Raw genomic sequence first — 13,968 nt, forward strand, 5'->3', positions numbered from 1 at the left:
GCATAAATAAATAAATCTTTTTTTTTTTTTTAAACAAAAAACAAAAATAACTGTTGCTTAAGGATCAGCCATCTAGCACACATCTAGGGCTTGACTGCCATTCTGGGAAACCAGGGAAACCAGAGGAAACATGTTCTCCCTATGCCCTATTCCAACCCACCAGTATCTCCCAGGAAGGAACTTGTACTGATGCCTGCACCCCAGTGTAGGACCCATGGGAAAACACAGTTTTCTGGGTTTCTCAAACTGTTTTCCTCAATGACCTTTTAGCATGGATGGCCTAGCAGGTAACATGAAGCCTTGAGAAGTAGTCCACATGTGCAGAAAGCAGTAAATAATTAACCTTGCTGTATAGTTTGCATGTGTGAACATACATCTGTAAGCTAGGCCTGAACTTGGCCCTGTGTGGGCTTTGTCTATAACTCATGTAAAAGCTAACAGTGTTCTTGGAGGTGCAAGGAAAGGATGCAGGCTGCTTGAGGGCCACTTGACAATCACCTCATAGGGCCTGCGAGGTCTACTGCTTTTACTACCTTTGCTGCCTCATAATAAAGGTTCCTGCTCCTCCCATATGGGCTCTGTGATCTGCTCTCTCATCTCCCCCAACCCAGGCCCCCCCAGGCAAGCTTGCAGCTGAGGTCCCTTTACCCATCTTTAGCTGATGCTGTCTGAGGAATAGATTCCCAGATCACCAGGCTCTGTTTGTCAATGAGGTTTGCATTCATGAGTCCCACAGTGCTAAGGGGGAAAAAAAAAAAAAGCAGTTTTTAGTGAGTCGAGAAGTTATCCTCTCTATCCCCCCAACCCATGAACTCTATACTCATTTTCCAGTTTCTTCAAGCAAAAGCTTATTTGCATACTTTCCCAAGTACTGTTTAAGGTTTTAGCTTCTAATCAACCTGCATCTAGGTGCTGTCTGTGATCTTCAGCTTTAAGATAATAATGGGTCTTGTCACATCCTCAACTATTAGAAGGTATCAAGATCAAATAACAGTACTCCGGCATAAAATACGTTAGACCACAAAAATTCTCAGTAAATTTAAGAGGAGAGACATCATATCAAGCATCCTTTCCAACTGTAGGTTAATCAATAAAAAGGAAACTGGAAAATTCACACATGTGTAAGTTGCTACTGGCCAATCAATGACTCAAAGAAGAAGTCAAAAGAGAAGTTAAAAAAAACAAACAAAAAAAAACTTTGAAACAGGAGAATTAAAATGCAACATACCAAAACTCATTGGATGCAGAAGAAATTCAAAGAGGAAAGTTCATTACAATAAATGTTAAAAGACAAGAAAGATACAACATCAATAATGAAAATTTATATATGAGGGGTGAAGGAGGAGAAGGGGAAGAAGACGGAGAGTAGGAGAGGTAGGGGAAAGAGGAGGAAGTAGAGGAAGATCTAAAGATCTTCTTTATCGAGAAAAAGAGAGCAAATAAATAAAATTATAAATGAAGCGAGTCATAACAACTGACAAAGGACCACAGACACTACCAAGAACAATTGTATGCCAGCAAGGTAGACATCCCAGAAGAAATGGACAAATTCCTAGAAACATATAAGTTAATAAGACAAAATCAGGAAGAGAGAGAAAATAGTAAAGAGATTGAATCAGTAATCAAAAACATTCGCCTACCTCCAGAGAAAAGTCCAGTACCAGATGGTTGCACTGTTGAATAATACCAAACATTGAAAGAATTAATACCAGTCTTCCTCCAACTCACATATAAAAAAAAAAAAAAAAAGGAGGGAGAAAGAGAAGGAAATACTTTCAAACTTATTTAACTATTTAACAAGGTTAGCATTAACTTGTTACCAAGACCTGACAAGGAAACTATAAGTGAAGAATAGTATAGAAAAATATCCTTGATGAGCATAGATGCAAATATGTCTGTATATGACAAATTCTGAGGGGATCTAATGTTCAGCATAGTGATAATAGTAAATGCTGCCTTATAATACTGTAAAACTGTTTTATATACTTCAAAGTTGCTGACACTGAGTTTTAAATATTCTCACCTTAAAAAAGTAAATAGTGGCCCTCGGGCCCTCCCTGGTGGCTCAGCGGGTTAAAGCACTGCACTAAGAAGCTAAAGCCACTTCCCATGAGTTCGATCCCTGCCTTATCCACATGGTGTGGCAGACCTCTCCTGACCCTCCTGCTGTTCCCCTCAGCAGTGTACTTCGTAGTCGATCTGCCTGTTCTGCTCCCGGCTCTGTGTGTGGTGAATCCTCTCACCATCCCTGCACCTCTGGCCTGTACCCAGCTCTGTATCCATAAATAAATAAATCTTTAAGGAAAAAAAAAGTAAATAGTGGCCCTCTCTGGTGGCGCAGCGGATTAAAGCACAGCTCTAAGAAGCTAAAGCTACTTCAGCATGAGTTCAATCCCCACCTGCCCTGGAGCTGACCACATGGCGTGGCAGACCTCTCCTGACCCGCCCACTGCATCCCTCATCAGTACACTTCATCAGTCGGCCTGTTCTGTCGCAAAAAAAGTAAATAGTGATTATATGAAATCATGGAGATATTAGCTAACACTATGTTGTTAATAATTTTGTGATATATGTTTATCAAATTAATCCATTTTACACCTTAAATTATATATTTTCTCAATGCATTGGCATACTTATAATGTTGCTTCCAGTTTTAAATTTTGCAATTTAATTTGGATTATATACTATTTTATTTCTAATATAAAACATTATTATATCAAATCAACTCAGTGGCCTTTTTTTTTTTTTTAGTAATTTATTTTCATTAAGCAAGGTGATAAATCACAGGTGATAATACAGGTCATTTAAATAATTCTAAGTTACAGTTACCACCACCATCACCACTTCAATTTTGAGTCTATAGAATAAAAGTGAAACTCTATCTCCATTTAGCTTTCTCATTCAAATTAAAAGAGATATTAGCGATTTTTTTTCTGTTTACATGATTTTATAGTCTCCTATTCCCTCACCCTTCCCATTCTCTTAGCCAATGAGCTCAGTGACTGCAACTTTCAAAATACATTTTGAATTCTCTGTTTCTTCTTGCTTCCACACCACTTTTCTAGCCCAAGTTATCATCATCTCTTGCAATAGTCTAATAAGTGGCCTCCCAAATTCTACCCTATGGTCCCAGTCAATCAATTATCTTCACAGTATCCCACAATGATCCTTTTAAAATGTACTTTAAAACCATTGAGTGGTTTTCAATTACAATTAGATTAAAATACACATCTTTACCTAGCTTATAAAACCCTGCAGGAATTGCTTCCTGCCTGTTTCTCTAGCCTCCTGGATTGCCTCTTTTCTGCTTACCCACACTATTTTAATTTTCCAGATCCTTGATGTTCTTTCCCAACTCAAAGCCACATACTGTTCATTCCTTTTCAGAGCGCTTGCCTCCCTGTTCTCTTTGACTGGCAACTCCTACTCATTCATCATGTTAAACAGTACTTCTGATTTTTCTTCCTCCAGTTTTCCTAATTGAAATAATACTTCTCTTTTTATACATTTAACTTGCAATTATAATACAGAAATAAAATTTTAATAAATAGTCATTTGTAATTAATCTCCTAATATTTGTAGGCCATAAACTTTGTAAGACAAGAGCATGGTCTGCTTTAATCACTTATGAGCAGAGAAATATTATCCTTGATAGAAAACCAGGAAAACTTCTGAAAGCATTTTATAACTTGAATTGGGTGGTGGCTATGTGTTTGCATAGATTTTATTTTACACGTGTACAAATACATAGATTTGTAAAATCTTTTAGGATTTATAAAGCTTACCATGTAGATGTGCCATTCTTAATTTTTTTATCATTTTCTAATTTAAAGTTTAACAAACTAACTTAAAGATATATATTTGAAAATTTGTCTTAGTATATCAGTATATTCTTTCTACCAACATAAGCAAAAGATATCATCTGAATGATACTAATAATAATGATTATTAGTGAATTGAAATGACATTAAGTATTTGAAAAATTTAATATTTCAAAGAATTGAAATCACATTTTTTAAAAAAAGATTTATTTATTCATACAGAACTTGGGTACAGGCCAGAGATGCGAAGGGTGAGAGGATTCACCAGAGACAGAGTGGGGAGCAGAACAGGCTGATCAATGAAGTACACTGCTGAGGGGAGCAGCGGGCGGGTCAGGAGAGGTCTGCCATGCCATGTGAACTCCTCCGGGGCAGGCAGGAATCGAACTCATGCGGAAGCGGCTTAGGCTTCTTGGTGTTGTGCTTTAACCCGCTGTGCCACCAGGGAGGGCCTGAAATCACATTTTTAATCCACCTGGAATTTATGTCAATAAGTGATATAAAAATTTGGCAGATTTATTCATTTGATTATTCCTTTCGGCCAATGGATGTCACTGAATAAGCGACAAAGAAGTCTCCCCCTTCCACTGCCATTGTCACTAAGTCAGAGTCTCCCAAGGAGCTAGAACAGATGTGACCATTCTTTGTTGGAGGTTTCAGTTTTGAAGCAACTAAAGAGAGATTAAGAAGCCATTTTGAGCAAGGGGGAAGAGTCACAGACTGTATGGTAACAAGAAATCCAAACACCAAGTGAAAAGAGGCTTTGGGTCTGTCACTTGTGCCACAGTGAAGGAGGTATGCAGCTGCAAAGCCCGAGAAGATAGACAGAAGAACATGGAACCAAAGAGGGCTATGCCAAGAGAAGATTCTCAAAGACCCAATAGTCAATGTGAAAATATTTTTGTTAGTGGCGACAATGAAGAACATTGCTTAAGTGATTACTTTGAGCACTATAACAAAACTGAAGTGATTGAAATCATGACCGACAAAAGCACTGACAAGAAAAGAAGCTTTTCTTTTGTGACCATGATTCTGTAGATATGACTATCATTCAGGAATACCATCCTGTGTGTGGCCAAAGCTGTGAGGTAAGCAAGAGATGGCTGTTTTTCACCCAGCCAGAGAGGTTGACATAGTTCTAGAATCCTGGTGGTGGTCTTGGAGGTGGGTTTTATGGTAATGACAACTTTGCTTGTGGAGGAAACTTCAGTGGTCCAAGTGGCTTTGGTGGCAGCCATGATAGTGGTGGATATGGTGGCACTAGGGATTGCTGTAAAGGATTTGGTAATGATGGAGGCGATTTTGGAGGTGCTGGAAACTATAATGATTTTAGTAATTATAATAATCAATCTTTAAATTTTAACCCCATAAAAGAGGAAACTTTGGAGGCAGAAGACCTGGCCTATATAGTGATAGAGACCCGTACTTCACCAAACCATGAAACTAATGTGGCTGTGGTGGTGCCAGCAGCTCAGTAACTATGGCACTGGCAGAAGGTTTCAATGAACTGCCAGGAAACAAAGCTTAGCAGGAGAGGAGAGCCAGAGAAGTGACAGGGAAGCTACAGGTTACAACCGTTATGTGACAGAAGCCAAGCAGTGGTAGTACAGCCATAGTTGCTACAAAGAAGACATTAGGCAATAATCATGAGTATGGACAAAAATCTTGAGGGCCATATTTGTGATTGTTTAAAAGATTATTTTAGTTTCTGTTTGTGGTAAGTGTAAAGCATTCCAACAAAGGGTTTTAATGTATTTTATTTTTAATTTAGCCATTGATTGTTGAATGTAATAGTCTCATAATGATGCTGAATAAGTCAATCTTTTTAAAAAAGAATTAAATTTATGTTCCCATTCTGTTGTACCAGCACCATTTCCTGAATAATCTTTCCCTTCTGCTTTAATTTGTTACACCATTAATCTATATCATATTTTATGATGTCAGTGGTCTTGATAATATAATAAATTCTTAGATTTGGTAGGATCTGTTTCTGAGATATCTATTCATTTGTCTCTTTATTGTTGCAGCAGTGTCATGCTGATAAAATTAATATGTTTAAAAAAGTCATCTTCATTAATCTTCTTTTACAAATGTAAAAAGAATCCTGATATTTTAAGTGATGTCTAAAATGGTTTTGTCAAGTTACCAACTGAATTGGAGCTGCAATTAATCTTAGGCTGAGTTCTTTTGGGAAACAGACATTGAGATGGAGATTTGTATACAGGTATTTTATTTGAATGTGAGTTTGTGTGTGTGTGTGTGTGAGAGAGAGAGAGAGAGAGAGTGAGTGTGAAACATCTATGAAAGACTAAGCAAAGCAAAAGAGAAGCTGAATTGTGATGAAGTTGCAAATAAGTTTTCAATTGATTTCATGAGGAGCTATGAAGCAGTTGCTTCTAAATTGAGCAAAACTGAAAGAAGGTGCAACATCAACAAGTTAATGGATAAAAACTGCTTAAGGAGGAGATATAATGGGTAAAGTCAAGGACAGTTACAAAAATACTCAATTATGAACTGTCAGTAGCTAACACTCTCAACTCTAGAAATGAGAGCTGATCCTGATTGGGGGTTTGCATGTGAAATATAGGATCCACTGCAGTTTTTATAGTACTGCTTCCTTTATTCAAGAAAATGAACAGCTCTTCCTTTTATTCAATTATTTTATTATAACTCAAATAAATTCTTGGTCTAAAAATACAAAATAAAACAATGGGTAAAACTGGGTATCTTTTCCGTGTAATGCTAATAGTCCAAAAATAAATAGTAGACTGGAATAACGAGACTAAGCCAACAAGTAAATGTAATAGGAATGGCAGTCTTTTACTCAGAACTAGCTAAACACATAATCTGGTTCTTTAAAAAATAATTAATCCTTTAATTTACTTCATTTTGTTTTTTCTAACCTCTTTTCATCAACCTTGAGCTGTGAACAAATTTCAGATTTCAAGTGTAATTTTTCCTCCTTTCTTCTATTCAAATTCTGCTTCTTTTGACATAGCTCAACACCAATACCCGGCATGTACAAATGTCTGCTGAACATCTCTTTCATCAACTCATTAACTTCCTCCCCCCTATGTTCTTTTGGGAACATCTCCCTCTCTTCTCATAACCTACTTTCAATTTCTGTTCAAACCCTACCACGTACACATGTGAGATGCATTTGAACCCAACTCTTACTGTTACTTTCAGTGCTATGATCAAATTTCACAACACCAGTATATGGTCTCAGAGAACAGAGGTTTTATTCAGGGCCAGGCAAGGCTCTGAACTTAGGGGGTGGCAGAGTCACACTGAGATAGGGGTATAGGGGGCTTTTATAGGCTTAGATAGGGGGGAGAAATAGCCACATGGAAAATTTTGACAAGAAGCTGGAATTTAAGCCCTCCCTGGTGGCACAGTAGGTTAAAGCACAGCACTAAGAAGCTAAAGCCACTTCAGCATGAGTTTGGTCCCCACCCCAGAGGTGACCCACATGGCGTGGCAGACCTCTCCTGACCCGCCCGCTGCTCCCCTCAGCAGTGTACTTCGTCGATCTGCCTGTTCTGTTCCCCCTCTGTCTCTGATGAAGCTTCTCACCGCCCCTGAGCTTCTGGCCTGTACCCCAGTTCTGTATGCACAAATAAATTTAAAAAAAAAAAAAGTCAGAACTATATTTCTTAGAGTCCTCTTGCTCTATTTCTACATCTTGCAGATTCTGCCTTTATTCTCCTTTGGTTGAAGATGGTTTACCTGGTATTAGCTATTGTGTAGATTCTCACCCCTTCTCAGCATTTCAATGGTCCAGCTTGTGAATAATGGAAATTTAGTTAGAGGAAGTAGATGTTATTTCTCTCCTTGATCAATTTGAATAATATTTCTTTCATGGAATGTTTTGGTTTATTTCATTATTAACTGGAACATACATAAATAATAGTTGCAATTAGATATTAAGGATTAGAATTTTTCCAGTGATCCTCACTTCTGATCTTCCTACTGAATGAAGGTCCTTGTCTTCTATAATGTCTGTACTCAATGATATTCTCCCAAAATAAACTTTGGATTCCTAACCTGATATGTAGATCTTGTGATCTATTATTTCTGGATGTTGTTTTATACTATTTCAATAATTCTTCAATTGGAGTTTTTTGTTTGTTTGTTTGTTTGTTTGTTTGTTTAACACCAGTGCTTCAACTTTATAGGTGTTCAAGCAGCTCACTATCTTTTGGCACCAAAAAAAAAAAAAAAAGGATTTTATATATGCTTGATTTATTGTTTTTCTACATATTCTCATCTAGGAGTGATTGCTGATTCTACACTGGTGTCTTCAAGATTAGTTATTTGCAGAGACTTCTTCAAGGAATATGTAAGATTTTTTTAAGTACAGAAATAATGCAGAAAACATGTCCAAAGGTATAGATAGGCAGAGTTTATAATTATTGCAGTGGTGCTCAGTTTTTCTTAATATTAATTTTGATTTATGTTCTAGCAATTGATGCTTTATTTTACACTATCAATAATAAAAAGAAGAGGAAATACCTAAAAATCACTGAGAGTTTTCAATCTTTAAGCTGTGATTTTAAGTATTCCCCATGTATTGTCAAAATACCATCAACAGAGTACTACTATTATACACAATGTTACAGACTTGCAAACTGAGCACAGAGAATTTAAGTAAATTGTCCAAGGCCGTGTAGCTATAGTGGTGAAAGCAAGATTACTAAACAGACAGTCTAACTATGGAACTCATACACTTACTTAATCACTGTGTTTTGTTACTATTACCAGTAACCTTGTCATTGTTATTTCTATTATTTATTAAATTTCTTTACTAACATTTAATCTTTCAAAGACAGGCAATATAATACATTAGAACAACTAGTTTCTGAGGATGTACTTAATACATTTCTTCATCCCATTTGAAACTGAGCAAACCTGGGTATTCAGAGGTTGATTGGTGATTGGTGATTCCTAACCATGTGCTTACGACTGAAGGACAGGGCTCAAAAAAAGATGCATAGGGGAAAAACAAGAACAACGAGAAGCTGAGGGAGAAAAGACCGAGACAGATAGAGAACACTGATGGGCCCCAAATGGTCAAATGCAATCTTTCCTACCCCAGACAATGTCAGTATTGGAAAGCCCAAGCCCAAAGCTGCGTATGGAAGATGCTCAGACGCTGCGAGATGAGCGGGAGCTCAGGAAGATGGCAGCAGACCCTCCAACAAGAGCCGGGAACAGATGGCACAGGTGGAGGAACAACAGGCAAACCCAGGCACTGGGCACAAGGAAGCAACCTGCCCACCTATTAGAAATGGCCCTAGGACCAGATGTCTGTGAAGAGGGAAGAAAAGCATATCAGAAAGCAGGGGCTGAAAGTTGAAAGTCAGGCCTCTACCACCCTTTAGTCCTAGGAGAAAGCAAGAGTTTGTGCCTCAAGCTTGAAAAGTCTCCATCACTGCTCCACTCTTCCCCAATCTCCCAGCAGTCCCCATTCAGGCAGCAGGTCAAATCACCACTTTCCACCTGCCAGCCCTGTCCATTCCTCAGAGGTTGTTGGTCCAACTGTCCTCAAGTTCGCAGGGGAGGCCTGGACATCCAGGAAGGCATCAGATCCGCCCACTGAACCCATCTGCCGCTGTGGGAACCTGATGCAGGGCAGAGCGCCGGGCAGAGAGCCCTTGTTCTCAGAGCTCAGCACACTTCCTGCTAGCAGAGGCTTCATTGAGGCCCCAGGTCGTCCCAGGGGCTGACAGCTACAGTTGGGAGGGAAGACCAAGCTCAGTACGTGGAGATCAAGAGCAATAGGGAGGTCCACCAGGGCAACTGGGCTTCACAGTGCCTGGACCTGAACCAGTCTTCCCCGAAACTCCTGAGACAAACTCATCTAGGGGTGGTAGTGGGGAATGGCGGTGGCCATGACGGCCGTCAGACTAGCTTAGAGGTGGCTTTTGTCCAACAACTTCAAAATCCATTTTAACTTACACGTGTATGTATTGGTCAACTTAAAAAAATAAGTCATTTTACTAATATTTGCCTTTTCCACCTACCTGAAGTACATATATGAAAAACAATCATGTATATCAAATATACATGGATATCATATATCAAAGAATATATATCAAAACATATATATGATAAATTGTTAAATGATATTTTTCTGTTCAAACAACTGAAGTCTTTGAGGTTAGTTATTTTTGTTTGTGAATTTTCTGAATGGCTGACTTGAATTTTTTTTTTTTAAGATTTATTTATTTATCCATAAAGAACTGGGGTACAGGCTAGAGGTGGGGGTGAGAGGCTTCACTAGAGACAGAGGGGGAGCAGAACAGGCAGATCAACGAAGCACAATGCTGAGGGGAGCAGAGGGCCGGTCAGGAGAGGCCTGCCACGCCATGTGGTCACCTCCAGGGCAGGCGGGAATCGAACTCATGCAGAAGTGGCTTCAGCTTCTCAGTGCTGTGCTTTAACCCGCTGTGCCACCAGGGAGGGCCTGACTTGAATTTTTATTGAAAGAACCCCAAACTAGATAGCAAAGATAAATGAAAGGAGAAAAAAGAAGAAGAAGAAAAAAAAAAAACTAACCAAATGGTAGTGATGGGAAGGAGTCTCAATATTTGTCAAGACAATAGGAGACATGTAAGTAAAAACAACAAAAAGTTTAAATCACAGTTACCAAAAGAAATGCAGCTTCCTCAATATAATTTTTTTTATAAATAAATCTTTTTTTTTAAGATTTATTTATTTATGCATACAGAACTGGGGTACAGGCCAGAGGTGCAGGGGCGGCAAGAGGATTCACCAGAGATAGAGTGGGGAACAGAACAGGCCCACTGACAAAGTACACTGCTGAGGGGAGCAGCGGGCGGGTCAGGAGAGGTCTGCTGCGCCATGTGGTCACCTCTCGGGACAGGCGGGAATCGAACTCATGCGGAAGTGGCTTTAGCTTCTCAGTGCTGTGCTTTAACCCGCTGCGCCACCAGGGAGGGCCAATATAAATATTTTTATGTAAGTAGAAACAATAAGGATCTTTAAATTACAAGCTATCCTATAGGATCAAAAATTTATGATTAACTTTATAAATTAGAGAAAAAGAGACATTAAGTTATAGATTGCATCTATAAAAAGACATAGGTACAGGAAATAAAATGGCATCTTTAGTTCAAAACCTCAGAAAAATGAGGGGAATTGAAAGAAAAAACGTCAAGGAGATGGATAGTGAAATAGTGACAGCAACAGTGACAACAAAATTACAGATGGAAAGATATTGCGGGGATAATATTCATAGAGAAATCCCCATGATTTTTAATGATTAAAAGCCATAGATACATAAAATGTGAGAGAAAGACTCCTGCAGCTGGCCGCTGAAGTAAAAGCTGCAATGTTTCTTTATTATGACAATTGACCGGCCAGATAAATTATGATTCAGTAAGTTACAGGTGTGGGAAATGGAGTGGAAATATACAAGGGACTCAGCAAACTGTAAAACTCCATTGGCTTTATCAGTGGACTCATGTTGAGTCCATCTAGTTGATGAACATCCTTATCAGCCAGCAAATATAAATGACTTATGGGAATAATATTTCAAGGCATAATGACACAGCTATATCTAGTATTCTTCTAAGATCTGGGTTATTAAATATTAAATATCAAAGCTGTAAATTATAGTAGCAGCTTTATATAACTAAATTAAATTCAAACAAAACCTAATTTCCTTAATCATTGGCTGTAATCCTCCAGGAACATATGCTATTAACTCAACTACAAATGGCACTGAAATTGTATGACTTCAGTTAAATTATTTGATATCAAATTCTAATCCAGGGCAGACTTCTCTGTAAGTCTCCTATAGGAATTTTAATACTTCTACAATCATATTGGCTTTTAACAAAGTAACTAATCTTTTCATACTTTTATTTCTCACTTTATCTAATTTAAAATTTTTTCTTCTTTTCTCTTTTTTTCTTTGAGCATATTCTAGGTCAATTTTTTTTTAAAGCAAACTTCCTTGGAATTTAAAAAAAAATCTATCCAAAATTATAACCATAGCTATCATAACCTGAGATTTTGCACAAAGAATTAATTAGCCATAACTGGGAACATTCATAGATCCAATTAACTGTCTATGACCATGTATGTCAGTGCAAAATCAAAATAGTAAAAAAGAAAAAATAATAATGATCAGTATAATTTTGTCCATTGTCTCATGGTTAAATGTTTATCATGGAAGTTGTTCAATGATGAAGTGCATTATGTCAATTGTAATTATGAACAAATGGCTTAAGTATCTTAATTTTGTGCTCATTTTGAACAAACATTAGCTCTCTTTTTTAATACTCCATTATGGAAATAAACTAAATACTATGTAATTAAAAATCTAAACTTGCTTAAAGTAAGAGTGTGAAAGGGAGAGAAGAATTAGTTCATATCTTAGAGATGTACAAGGCCATAAGGAGACAGGAGGAGTAAAATAGATGCCTGGAAAGTTTGGGTCTATGTGCAAAACCAAGGGAAACAGTGATATGAGACTCAGGGAGATTAGTCTTAAGACACTTTTGGAAGAATGTAAGTAACTAGTTCAATGTTGGTCTTAGTTGTTGGGTTTCCTGCATGTGTGTCTGATACAGGTTAGGACTACTTTGAATCTAAGATTCCCACTTTGCCATTAAGGAGGGTGGGCAGTTCAGCAAAAGACATTGTTGCTTTCAGGACTATGTCCTTCCACATCTGTATTCTGAACACTCTTCAATGCTCTTTTCTTCACCACAAAGTTTCACAGTGTGGGGCTTCTTCAGAATTATCCCTGCTTGCCTACGTATGTCTCCACTTGGATGTCTGATACAAAGATCAGCTCCTATAGAGTCAGGTTCGCAAGACACTCATCCTGGGACAGTTGGCATCCTCCAAGATTAACTGAGACAAGTATATGAAGAACAGCTTCCAAAGTTGTGGGTAGAATTATAGCAGCCAATGCTGGCTGCTGAAGCACCAAGGATTTAGTAACATCGAGGAACTGTCATTTCCTTCAATTCTACACTGTGGGACAAAGGCAAGGAACTTAGAGAAAACTTTGAACCATAAACAGGGGGCCATGAAATTGAAGGGGTAATTAGAGAATATAGTCACTGGCAGAAATGGGGTGAGACTGGAAGGTATCAGAAGAAAAAAATAATCTCCTAGTTTTCTCTTGCCACCCGAGCCAACCATGCAACCATGGTATACACACAAATGTATTTAAATAAAGATAATTGTCCATTCATACATATTTATATATGTATGTGTCTGTATGTTTAAGCCAACTTTGTCCTGCATTGCAAATAAAAATAACAATGTTTCACCACTTAGTTGATCTCTGCACATGCTAACTGCCTTTCAACTCTCTTTCTCCCAGGATCCTTCCATTACATAACTATGAGTGCCCACAGAGGCTCAGTCCACAGTCCTTCTACCTTTTCTTTTTGCACTCAGCTGTCATAATTCAACTGTTGCCTTTCCTACTGTGGTTTCTGATGTCAAGGCACAAGTCATAAATAAAAAGCAAAAATATTCCATTAGGAGAGCAGAGTTGAAAACAAGGTCTCTCTTTGACTATGAAAAAGAGTAGGATTAAAAATTAAACAGGTTGACTTCTGACCTGTCTTGATGAAAAATGAAGCAACCCAAACATACAAACAAAAATAAATAAAGGGATTGGTGATCTATCAATATAACACAGAAGTATCTAAATTATAGTGCTAGCTCTAGCCTTGGTTTCTCTGTCATGATAAGACTTCATTTAAAGTAGTTTAAAAGACAGAAGTAGTCTAAACATTCCTAATTTTCTGCAGTTTCTTTATGACTCCTAGATAAAGTCATCAAGAGCCTTTCTTCACATCTCTCAGGGCAGATGGCTGTTCCCATACATTTAATATGTTTTCTACTCTGAGAGCCAATTCCTGAACACTCAGCTTTATAAATGCCAGGACTGTGGATACAGACTTTGGCTGTGGATATTGAATGGTTGATCATAATTGACATTGTTTTCTGAGACTTTGTTGCATCGACATTCTACTGAGGCATAGTGCTCCACTACCATTTGTCTGTGAATTTTATTGTCTGGTAAAACACTAGGAAAATACCATTTCTTTCTCACATCCATGATTATAGAGAATGTCCCATTTAGAGCAGTGTG

The 13,968-nt window shown here is 37.9% G+C and overlaps 1 pseudogene; it reads left to right on the forward strand.

Moving 5' to 3' along the window:
- The first annotated feature begins 271 nt into the window (after positions 1-271).
- On the forward strand, positions 272-5,426 carry LOC101636904 (annotated as a pseudogene).
- The last annotated feature ends 8,542 nt before the right edge of the window (positions 5,427-13,968 follow it).

The sequence above is a fragment of the Condylura cristata genome, unplaced genomic scaffold (genome assembly GCF_000260355.1).
Source record: "Condylura cristata isolate star-nosed mole 26May11 unplaced genomic scaffold, ConCri1.0 scaffold00011, whole genome shotgun sequence".
In the NCBI taxonomy this organism is placed as follows: domain Eukaryota; kingdom Metazoa; phylum Chordata; class Mammalia; order Eulipotyphla; family Talpidae; genus Condylura; species Condylura cristata.